Genomic DNA, 12,798 nt, shown 5'->3' on the forward strand with positions numbered 1-12,798 from the left:
TTCGGTAACACTTTTTTTTATAATGCATTATAAAAGTATTTTTAATGCATGAATAATGCCTTGTAATTCACATTATAATGCATTGTATGGTCTCATGAATAATTGTAACCACTGTTATTATATATTAATACTTATGTTACGCCTTTAGAAAGTAGAATGCATTAAAATACATGACCAACAACCAATCTCAGCTGTAACGTGGAATCTGCACATATTATTATAATGCATTTTAACTTTGATTTCAGTTATTTATGGAAATATATAATGCATTATAACATACATTATGAATACCTTTTATAATCCATTATACATAAAGGCTTTAAGTAATACATATACATATTTTTTTGATTGATATATATATATATATATATATATATATATATATATATATATATATATATATATATATATATATATATATATATATATATATATATATATATATATATATATATATATATATATATATATATATATATATATATATATACATTTGTATACATGTGCATATCCTTATGGGAATAAGGTTATTCAGTTACATGTATTAATGCTAAACTGTGCAGTTCATATTCTATATCACTAACTGCACCTGTCAATGTGATTTTGTTTTTCAAATTTTTGTTTTAGTAGCTTAATGTGAGGAAAATTCCACTTATGTCTCCACATGGAGATCTGGAGGGAAAAAATAGAACTTGATTGAACTGTGTGTCCGTTCTAAAAGAAAAAAGAGTGCATTTTTTATTTTAACACCGACCTATAGATTTTATGCATACTGTAATTGCATGATTACAGGCGCGCTGATCATATCAAGGTTTCAGTGGTTAAAATAAGTGACTGACACATTAAACTCTGCCACTTGCCTTTGACGTGGTTAAAGTGACAGAAGATTGACTTGTTCTCAAGTGAGGCCAAAGAGAAGGGAAAGGTTCTGTCAGCACGAAGGCTGATGCATTCTGGTTCCCTGTCGCCATGGTAATGCAATTTGACTGACAGGCAGACACACGCTCTGCCACCAATCATCACTCTGTCACCACAAGTAGTGTGTTCTATTGATCCTCCTTTAGCAACGTCTCTGTAACCGTCAGTAACTATGTTTACAGACGAGTTCAGTATGTGGTCTAGTTATAGAGTGGATATTTTGGTATTTTTATTGAATGGAAAATAGTAGAGAGGGAGTGTGAATCAACATTTCTGGAGCATTTACACAAACCACAATGCCACAGCTCTGACAATGTAGATTTTTAGGCAAATATCTTATAGATAAATAAGATATACGTGTGTGTGTGTGTGTGTGTGTGTGTGTGTGTGTGTGTGTGTGTGTGTGTGTGTGTGTGTGTGTGTGTGTGTGTGTGTGTGTGTGTGTGTGTGTGTGTGTGTGTGTGTGTGTGTGTGTGTGTGTGTGTGTTTGTGTGTGTGTTGGTGTATGTGTACACTGTAAAAAAATCTCTGAAATTTATGTTACCGTAATTTACAGTTAAAAAATATGGTAGCAATATTTTAGCTTTAGCAGATTTATCTTAAATTTACAATAAGAAACCGTATTTCATTAACTGATATAATGTTAATATACCAGCATATTGAAGTACTTATATCTGGTTTGTACCTTTGTAATACACTGACAACCACCAAAATGATGAGAGTCGCATACTTAAAGGGTTAGTTCACCCAAAAATGAAAATTCTGTCATTAATTACTTACCCTCATGTCGTTCGACTTCAAACTTCAACCGATTTCAAAACATTGCATCATGAAGCTTCGAAGCGTTATGAATCAGTGAATCGATTCATGATTCGGATCGCGTGTCAAACCGCCAAACTGCTGAAATCACGTGACTTTGGCGTTCCAAACCGTTGAATGAGTTTTTTCATGATGCAGTGTTTTGAAATCGGTCATCACTATATAAGTCGTTATTTAGGTTTTTTTTGTGCACAAAAACTATTCTCGTCGATTCATAAAATGTGTTGTAGAACCACTGAAGTGAGATGGACTTTGTAACGACGTCTTTAGTACCTTTTAAGGGTCTTGAGAGTGTACAGTGCATTGTGCCAATGGAGGCCTTTCCGAGCCATCGGATTTCAACTAAAATATCTTCAGTTGTGTTCCGAAGCTGAATGGAGGTCTTACGGGTGTCGAACGACATGAGGGAAAGTAATTAATGACAGAATTTTCATTTTTGGGTGAGCTAACCCTTTAATGTGACAACAGATTGACCCAAAGTTGGGTCTTATTTTGTTTTATGCTATATTATGTACAGAACACTGGTCAACAGTTTTCCATAAGCTTTACCACTTTTTTTTAAACATAAAACCCTAATGTAGCCTACATAACAAAACTAAGAAACTGTTATTTGTGAAGTATAAAATGTGAAGTGTCATACGGGGAATTCTGTAAATGTCAATTTAAGTTTTATTGTTTTGCTGTAAATTATATAATTACTTATAAATGTAACAGTATTTAACTGGAAAATTGCATTAAATGTAAGGTTAGATGTATTACAGTTATTCACCGTTTAAGGAAGTGTCCTGTTAACCAATTAACACTTTTTTACCATAGCATTTACTGTTAAAATCATTAACATCTTTTACAATAATAATAATAATAATTAATTACATTTATATAGCGCTTTTCTAGGCACTCACTCAAAGCGCTTTTACATAGAAGGGGGGAATCTCCTCAACCACCACCAATGTGCAGCATCCACCTGGATGATGCGACGGCAGCCATATTGCGCCAGTACGCCCACCACACACCAGCTGATTGGTGGAGAGGAGACTGAGGAATGATACCAATCGTATGTATATATGGGGATGATTAGGAGGCCAGGGGCCAATGGGCACAATTTTTTTTGGCCAGGATGCCGGGGTTACACCCCTACTCTTTATCGAAGGACATCCTGGGATTTTTAATGACCACAGAGAGTCAGGACCTCGGTTTAACGTCTCATCCGAAGGACGGGTACAACGGGGCTAAAGGCGCAGCTTAAGAAAAATTTGCTTGTTTTCACTACTTCCATAGTGTATGAATGTAGATTTTGTGTTTTTATTAAGCATTGGAGCAACAGATTTTGTGTGAAAATACATCATAAAAGTGGTTTATTTGTTTGTTTGTTTGTTTGTTTGTTATTTAAAGATCTTATAAGGGCAAGCATGGGGCAAAAGGCACAAAGTACTATCTAAAATAATGTGATGTCTAAGTTAATACTTGTTCAAACCAATCACTTTAGCAAAGTGTGTTCTATTTCAGTTTATTTTGACTAATAAAAGTACAGAAACAAAATTATATTAATATAGCTTTACAGTTGTAACAAATAATATTTTATTATATGATATGATTAACATCATATTTTTTTAAAATATGATGATTTCATCATATGGTTTATTTCTGAGGCGGACACCCAACTTGATATATGATATTTACCATCTGAATCTACCATATCATCAGCCAGCTGTTTATTATCATGTTAATTATTGTGCCTTTTAACCCCAAATACCAAACTTTTACATATTCTTCCGTTATTGATAATCTGTTGCTTTAATTACTTGAACAAAAATGAAAATCATTAAGAAGACCTTTGTCTCAAAAGATAGTCAATCATTTTATAGATTCTCATTTGCTACATAAATCAACAGAATTAAAAAAAAATATTACATTTACCGCAGAATCATCTTTGTGTTGCAGTCCGCAATCGCATCAAGGATCAGCCAAATTTCCATGTGCCTCATCCAAAGCGGTTGTTAAGAAATGTTCTGAGCTGAATTTTTGTGCCATCTATTGATTTAAAAAAGAATAAAGTCAAATGTGGCTTTTACCCTGGTGCGCCTTTAGCCTCATCTAGTATTATACAAAATATTTTATAAGATTTAATTGTAACTATATATTATAATTGGATATATTTTATATAAAATTATACATTATATAATTTATTTATTAGAATAAATATTTTGAATAATTATAGTTTTTTTTTTATATACATCCACTATTATTATTGATTTTGTTGTTGTTTAGAATCTTATTTGAATTTCTTCATTAATTGAGTCATGACCTGAGGAGCAAATGTGGGGTTTCGAACAGACAGCTGGATTTACCTTAATCGTCGGGGACTCCGCATGCACGCATATGCGCATATATGTATGTGTGTGGATGTTGACAGCTGGCCAGGTTCGAGCTGGGCTAAAACCATGTGCGCTCTGTCAGGCTCTTAACACCAGCCTTTTCAGGATTGATGAATTGCCTGCTTTCTTGATTAAACCTTCCGTCACTTCCCAACAAAACACACACATGCAAAAAAAAAAAAAAGGACCAGCGCATTAAAGACTATCCCAGCGTAGGAGACTCGACATGTCGGGGAATCTGTCATCGTCAGCCACATTATGTGTGGATTTGAGGTGGAGGTGCTTTGACATTTATTACCAGAGTATTAAAAACTCATTCACATAGATTTGGCAACCTTCATACACTTGACAGTCCACGCTCGTTTTAACAAGTTGGGTCTTTCTAGACTTCTCAACCTCTTACTTTGTTTCACCACCGCCTCTTTGAAGCTGAGCAGATTTTTGGTGTCATTTATTTTTCATTTAGCTTGATGGGTTGAAAGAAATATTTCCTAATTAGCGAAGGAATCAGTGTGAAAAAGAGTCCGTTTGCAACATCTGTGAGGTGACGGATTTGAATACATTCTTTTTTGGGGAGTATTAATGAAGTAATACTTAGTCTCAGAAATGAGCGGTGTGTGATTCTCTAAATGGGAACATTGTATTGATAATGTCTTTTGTAAGTATCATATGTGGTTAGAAGCTTGACTTTTGCCACTTTTTTTATTTTCATCCATGTCTATAAAAAATAGGAAATACTCGTAATAAGATATCCAATATCCTCTAGTTAACTTGCATTAACATATCTATTACGTTAATCAAAAAAGGATGACAACGCCTTTTATTAAATATAATATATAATGCCAATCAATTATTCCTTAGTGCATTAAAGGGAGATCAGTTAAGAGGTGATTGGAGAGAGAGATGAAAAGTGTTTCAGTATTACCTTTTGCAAAATATCACAGCAAGTGCCGATGATTTTTGATTTTCCGGAACTGATATTAGTCCCCTTATTAAAGTATGTGCATCTGCTTTTAATTTGCTCCAAATAATTGGAAAATGCAACAGAGCTTTCCAATTAAAGCGCCACTTTACGCACTTTAATAATACCCCCATAATATTAGAGCTTATGAAATGACAGGTGAGCTGGTGTATGAATAAAACATAAAGGCTCGTAATAAGAGACAGGAAAAAAATGGCAGACAGTTGTTGGGGGGGGGGGTTTAAAATGCTTGACTTAATTTGCATATATTAATCTCTTCTTTCAGCCTTATCGAATATTTGTGCGTATTTGAAGTTAAAATAGTGATGACAGGCCGGGGTACGCTTCATTTTTCCACGGATTTATTGCTCCTATAATTCAGGATCTTTAATAAGCCAATATGACTGATCCTCCGAGTTCTGTGGAATTTCGTTAATTGTTCCAGATGGTGCCCACTGATTATGCAAAATGACTTCTCTTTTTCCCCACTTTTTTCTTCTTTTTTTTGCCATCCCCGACCACACTGTTTTTTTGATTGACTAACACAGAGAAAAAAGATTATTTTTGGGCCAGCACTTTCATTAGGAAGCCTCTCATCAGGTTTCAAACAAAAGTTCCATCTTATCTCCGGGTGCAGACTGCGCCGTGACTAGCGCTCCAGCTAGCGCTTGGCAGTCGAGGAGGATCCCATAGGCTTTTAATCGTGACTCTAATCTTGTGTAGCCCAGCAGCTCTCTCCACCCGTGTGGCCATATTTTACAATACCAAAACACTTTAGGCTGAAGGATTAGAGAACACGCACTCGGGCTAGCGACACAAAAACTCATCTGCTAAGTGCGGCTGCTCCATGGCTGGATGGCTAGCCTTGAGGAGCTAGTTGATTAAAACCCCCCAAAGCTAGGCCACCATTTTTCTGCTCCTCCTCTCTCATAGCTGAGGGCCCATTGAAAGTTCACCTTGATTCTGTTTAGCATCAACTAAATTGCCCTAAATGAATTGTGTATGGATATTTGATGGGTGGTGGTGGGGGGACTAGGAGGGGAATAGACATTGACCAGATTTACAGCTGTGTTTTACTTTCGATGGGTACACGATTTAAGCCGTGCAATTTCGGGGCAATAAAACCGTTCTGAAAGGGAGCCAAGGACTTCAGGTTGGCGACAGGGCATGAAAGACTGCATGCAGCTTCTTTTCCAAAAAAGCCATTAATGATTTATTCCCGTGGCCTACGTAGAGGGAGCCTGGGGAAAATGTAGTCGGTTTACAACTTGCTTGGCTTGTGTGCATGATAACATATACCACTAAACGTGTGACTGATGTTGCTTCCAAATGTTTGTTTTTTGGATTAATCCAGATTTAAGAATCTTTACACTCCGTCTTCCTTTAGGGGGAGACCAAGGGTCTTCGACCTTTTCAAGGCCTGTTACATGTATAGCCAGAGAGAGATGAAAATTCTCAATTTGTCCCAGGAACTTTTTCCCGCCCAGACCTGTTTGCATCTGTGTTTCCATCGCGGTCTAAAGTACCGTGAAGATCAGGCAAATTTGTCAGGGGACGGAGGACTGCGCACGAATTTCCAGTTCCTGCTAGATTTCCTCCTCCGGATATAAGCGTAATAAATCCTGAACCCTGTCGTCGGTCCATCGGCCGTATTTTTTAAACTCCATTGTTGATTCGAATAGCACACAACTCTTACTGTACACACCGCAGCAGACTTTTAAAAATGGTGGTTGAAATAAAATGCTGCGTGGAGTCAACCAATCAAAATGCTCCATGAACCAATAAGCATGTTCTGCGCCTGAGTCCCACCCATGAAAGTTCCTGAACTTTGAAAAAGTATTACCTTGTGAGTAGGGACTTTCTGAGGGGGACATTTTTACCTGGAACTTTAGACCCTGGCCCCTGCGGTAGAAACACACCGAGTTCCACCCCAAAGTTCCTAGTTCCTGGGGAAAGTTCCATGTAGCTTATGTAGCGTGATCTAGTAATGTGCACTTTTTACTATATTAATGAGTTTATATACTTTTTTGATGCTGGCAACTGGCACCTTCGAATAATTGGTAACACTTTACAATAAGGTCTAATTTGTTAACATTAGTTAAAGGGTTAGTTCACCCAAAAATGAAAATTAGCCCATGATTTACTCACCATCAAGTCATCCAAGGTGTATATTTGGGTGAACTATCCCTTTTAATGTATTAACTAACAGGAACTAACAATGAGCAATGCATTTTTTTTGTGTATTTATTAATCTTTGTTAATGTTAGTTCATAAAATACAGTCGTTCATTGTTTGTTCATGTTAGTTCACAGTGAATTAACTAACATTAACAAATACAACTTTTGATTTGAATAATGTATTAGTAAATGTTGAATTTAACATTAACTAAGATGAATAAATTCTTTAGAAGTATTGTTCATTCTTAGTTCTTGTTAACTAAAATAGTTAACTAATGAAACCTTATTCTAAACTGTTACCGAATAATTATTGTCTGAGTACATATACTTCTACATTTACATGTTAGTTTTACCCTATTCATTTTAATTTTGTAGGGTCGATGAAAATTTTAACTTTTAGGTTTACTTGGCTTACTTTTCATCCATCCAACAATAATTGACAGAGTATTGCTGTACACAATAACCCAGCTTATTTGAAGTACACAAGACACTGATGTGATATGTATTCATTCATTCATTCATTCATTCATTCATTCATTCATTAATCATTACAATTAATATTCCATTAACATCCCCTTTTTATCATTACCAATGGAAAAATATTTAGTCTTTTTCTTTTCTATCCATGCTACAAATATAAATGTGCTCTTCTATTTTCTAAATGTGCCTGTAAGTTTCTTGGAGATTTAAGTCAATCGTAAGACTAATGAGAACCACGTGCCTGTGGGCCTAATCACAGTCCGGGGTATCATTCCTCAGCCGTCCATCTCCCAGCCCAGAATAAGATCTGTTCCTTCATTAGTCTCCAGCCTATCAAACATGGCCGCCCTCAATAGATGGGCCTGTCTAGCCTTCCCATTGCCCTCATGTTCAGCAGTCTTTGTTATCGCACATCTAATTAGAACTTGATAAAAATATTTCCCTCGAAATCCAGCCATTAAATATAGGTTAAGGAGATTTATGATCAAATATGCTCTTAAAGATCTTTTAATGGGTCTGTGGACTCGTTAAGTTGGTTATTAACGAGCCCCTAATACATAGTGCGATTTAAACTCTCAATGAGATTCCGGGGAATGGAGCCATTTCTGATAAGGGGGAAGTGGGCCCCCCAAAGGCTGTTTTGAAAGTGTGCTGTCTGCTTTGTCTCAAAATATATTAAGAGCCTCATCTACAGCTGAATGAAGAGTTTATTCTCTAAAACACTGGCCAAATTTCCACACCCATGCTCTCAAAATAAATGTAGTCAGCATGCCATTTTATGTGTTATCAAAATTGATGGTCATTCTTTATTGTTTGGTGTCATAGCCATGGACTGTATGTATTTATTTATGTGTTTATTTTTAGGGATGCACCGAAATGAAAATTCTTGGCCGAAGCCGAATAATAATAAAACACTTGGCCGAAGGCCGAAGCCGAATACTGAATGCGTTCTTTCTATTTTTCTCCATTTATTTTGCCAATTTTTTTAACCATTGCATAAATGAGCTTTTTTACTATTTTGTCTTGCTTTCTAAATTTTTATTTGTTATTTTTATAAAACTACAATTTAAAAATATTTATTTAACACTGAACATTTTTAGCATTCCAGCAGACATTATACAAACAAACCACAATATAAAAAAATAAAAAAGTAAAATAAAAATATTTTTATTTGGCCATCTTATCTTATCTTATCTTTGGCCTATTATGCCTACAGGTATCATAATCAAATCATAATACATTTTTTGTTGTTTGTTCATGAGAGGTTTTGCAAGCCTGTATAACTCAGCACTGAATAAAAACTCTGGTGGTTTGAGCAGTGAGTGGAGTCTGACTAACTTAAAACATATTGGCCAATCCATTGTGTACAATAGATCAACAACTATGTCACCGCTGCAGAAATATGTAGTAAATGGATACATTTGTCGTTCTACAGACACAAATATGCACTGGAGCATTTGCCAATATATTATTATAGTATCAACTGAGGGTGCTCTTGCTTGCATTTGAGGGTGCTTAGACAATTCAGCAGAACAGTGTCTGCAAACGGCCATTTCTGCATCTTTCTCGAACCCTTTAAAGCCTTCTTGCCTTGTTTATACTTGACGTGTCAGCGAGGGTGCGCACGGCAAAAATGAGAGTGCCAAGCGGACGAGGCACGCGCACAGTCAGCGGAGGCTCGCGCTGCGGAGCCAGACGAAAGTATAAATAAGGCTTGATGCTTCCACACTTCCGACATGTGCTGAATTGCTGCATTTAGAATCGTGCGCGCCTCTCTCATACGTGCTGGTTGCTATATTTGATCGCGTCATCAAAATCCTCATTGTTCTGTAAAATTTATTCTGTCTTTTAACTTATTATAAGTGCAATTTTGGCTATTTTCGGCCGAATAATTTCAGTTGCCGAACATTCGGTGCATCCCTATATATTTTTCTATTATTCTAGATTATAATTTTTACTTTTGAGTCATACCACATGACATTTTACAATCTAAACTAACCTTTACTTGGTAGTAAAAAAATTTTTTTTTTTAAATGAACAGACTTAAAGGTCCACTATGTAACTTTTCCATCCGCTAGAGGTCGCCGAATCTTGGGACATGTGGTCTTCACCTCACAGCCGGTGGAAAAGAATCGGGATAGGACTCGGGCAGAAATCATGTTCATGGATGTGATTTTTAACTTTACTGTAGTATGAAGCAGAGCAGGACCGAGTGTTGAGGAGCTGAGCAAGGCAGCTGGAGCGATTGTTAATGAGATGAACACAACACACGCCTCATGAACAGCGGGACCTTTATTATGTCACAGTCACCGGCGCCACTTCTGCTTTTCCGGTCATGAGTATGAGGAAACGCAGCTCTGTTTATCATATTAGATACATTTGAGTGTGTTGAATGTTATGACGTTACTCTGTGCATTTGCTCGGCGGCTGCTATGACACTTGTTGCACACTGCAGTTAGAGTAAAGCGTTTCTGCTAAATAAAACCGGAAACTGAGGGTAACGCAGATATGACGTAATTAACAGGCGACTCCCTCACACGTCCCGGTTCCTTGGTTAAAATAGCAATTTTCTCATGATTTACAAATAGTTGGAAACATTTGGGATATTGTAAATTTTATTTTTATTTTATTTTGATGTTTTTGTTTGTTTGTTTTGTTTATATTCATCAGTGTTCTATGCACTTTATAGTTCCTAAAGTGGATATATAGACATATGGATATTGTTTCGTAAGCATAATTGGCTTCAGTTTTGTAGCTGCACCGTTTGTTAGGCCAAACTGCAGCTGTCAAACCTTTTGCACATATTCTCATCTCTCAATGACACATCTGAGCGGCAGTGTCTACTGAGCCTCATGTCATTGCGAACGTAATGCTACGATGCTTAACATAATTAATGAGGAATGGCGGTGCGGCATTGGTAGATTGGTTTAAAGAGATGATGAATGGTCCAATGGCTGCACCAGTGGCTGCCAACGAGGCCTCTCATGCTGTCATCCCTCCTGCCTGAGTCCTGGCACACATCATTACTCACCAGGCCGAGGTGCCACTTTACATCGCCCTGCAGCCGCCAACATGGAAAACTTAATAACACTCCCCAGCTCTGAGGGGATCTATTGAGGCTCCATGCCAGTGATTGTCTACTGTAGAGTGCTAGTGTAACTTAAGTGGAGGTATGGGATGCTAGCTCAGCTCAAAATAGCTTTCACTCTGACTGCAACCCACAAATACGGGCACTGACCCTATTGCGTGACCCTATCACCACTTTCTTGCCTTAATTTGCTTCTCTTTCTTTTATGGTTTAACATCCTTTTCCAAGCACGCCCTACCTCCTGCTCCAGCATGGTGAGTTAGCATACCCACAGAACCGCTAATTAAGAGGGGATTTGATGTAATTGTGCCTTCTGCTGCGGCCCATCCGGCACACGCAATTTAGCGGCGGGTCCGTTGCCAGCTCTGCCCCTCATGCATGCTCTGGAGAGGCCGAGCTCATTTACTCAGAGTCTCAAAACAACCTCAGATCACTATGCTAGAATTACAGCACCACTAGACCTCTCATATGCCAGAGCTAGTACTAATCTCTCCAGTGCACTTGACTAATCCATAGACCACTTGGTCCAAATCAGATCAATTCGATTAATCGCATCCAAAACAAAAGTTTGTGTTTACTGTGTATATTGTGTGTTTACTGTGTATAATTATTATGTATATTTGAATACACACACATACATGTATATATTTCAGAAATATTTGCATACAATATATATATATATTGGTACATATACATGGTATATCTACATAATAATTATACACATTACACACACAATATATTATGTAAACAAACTTTTATTTTGGATGTGATTAATCGAGATTAATTGTTTGAAAAAAGTATATATATATAAACTATATAAACTATATAAATATATATATATATATAGTTGTTGATATTTTTATTTTGCATTTTGGATTGTGTTTTTTACTGTCTGTTGTCTATTTTATTTACATTTTAATTCTATTTTATTGCATATTGTGCTGTTTTTATTTTATTGTCTTTACTTTTTGTGTTATTTTAATTTGTTTTTGTGTTTTTTATTTTGTTTTTATTTTTGTCTGTTTTATTTTATAGTTTTTTTATATTGTTTTTGTTTTTATTGTGTTTTTTGTCTGTTTTATGTTATTGTTTTTTGTTTTTATTGTGTTTTTTTATATATTGCTTTTTTAATATTTACTTTCTATGTTTACTCACTTATTGTATTTATTTTTAATACTTGTCTTGCTCTTTGAAGACAATTTATTCTGAGATAAGAAGCTGTGAAAAATCATTATTCTATGATTTGTGTGTCCAGGTGCATGCAAAGACGCACATTATACATCATTAGCGATTCACTTCTGTAAGTTAGGGCAGATCGTGTTCACACCAACTTTTCAAATAGACTGGGGTGCTTGGAAAACTGGACACCAAAACCATGTAAGCATCCTGTAAAAGCATACTTTATTATTTAGTACTTCTCTCTATGTAAATATGCACTCTTTATTATTGCTTGGAGGGAAAAAAAACATTCTTGGATATTATTTTGTATCTAGAGCTTATGTTTCTTGACCACTCTTGTGGAATTGAAAGTGATAGGTGCTGGGATTACATTACATTAAAGCATTTCTGAACTGTGTGCTTATTGCCAGGATTCAGTTAGAGCAGTTGGCTCTTCTTTCACTCTGGAAGACGGATAGATCAGTGCCCAGTGGGTGATGTCTACTGGCACCCAACCCACCGCCAGATTTCAAGAGCCACTTGTCACCCAGATGGAAAAATAACAATTCTCTTCTAAATAAACTTAATGCATCTCCTCCACCCCTTTATCTCTCCAATCTCTCCCTTTCGATCATTCACTTTTCATGCATACTCCACCTCGTTTCGTTTTAAACCTGCAGAACTTTCCATTCATTACAAAAGGGGAATTTTTAAGAATATCCTGGCCACTCTTCTTTTCTTTCAACTGTTAACGGCCCAATGGAGTGGAAGATTTTCCAGTTTCTCTCACAAAGCTATAAGACTTCTATATAGGATTTTAGT

The 12,798-nt window shown here is 36.3% G+C and overlaps 1 protein-coding gene across 1 annotated transcript in view; it reads left to right on the top strand.

Moving 5' to 3' along the window:
- mvb12bb (multivesicular body subunit 12Bb) overlaps positions 1–12,798 on the top strand; it is a 75,096-nt gene that overhangs the window by 41,476 nt on the left and 20,822 nt on the right. The gene's annotated exons all lie outside the window — the stretch shown is intronic.

The sequence above is a fragment of the Gobio gobio genome (genome assembly GCF_949357685.1).
Source record: "Gobio gobio genome assembly, chromosome: 10".
Lineage (NCBI taxonomy): Eukaryota > Metazoa > Chordata > Actinopteri > Cypriniformes > Gobionidae > Gobio > Gobio gobio.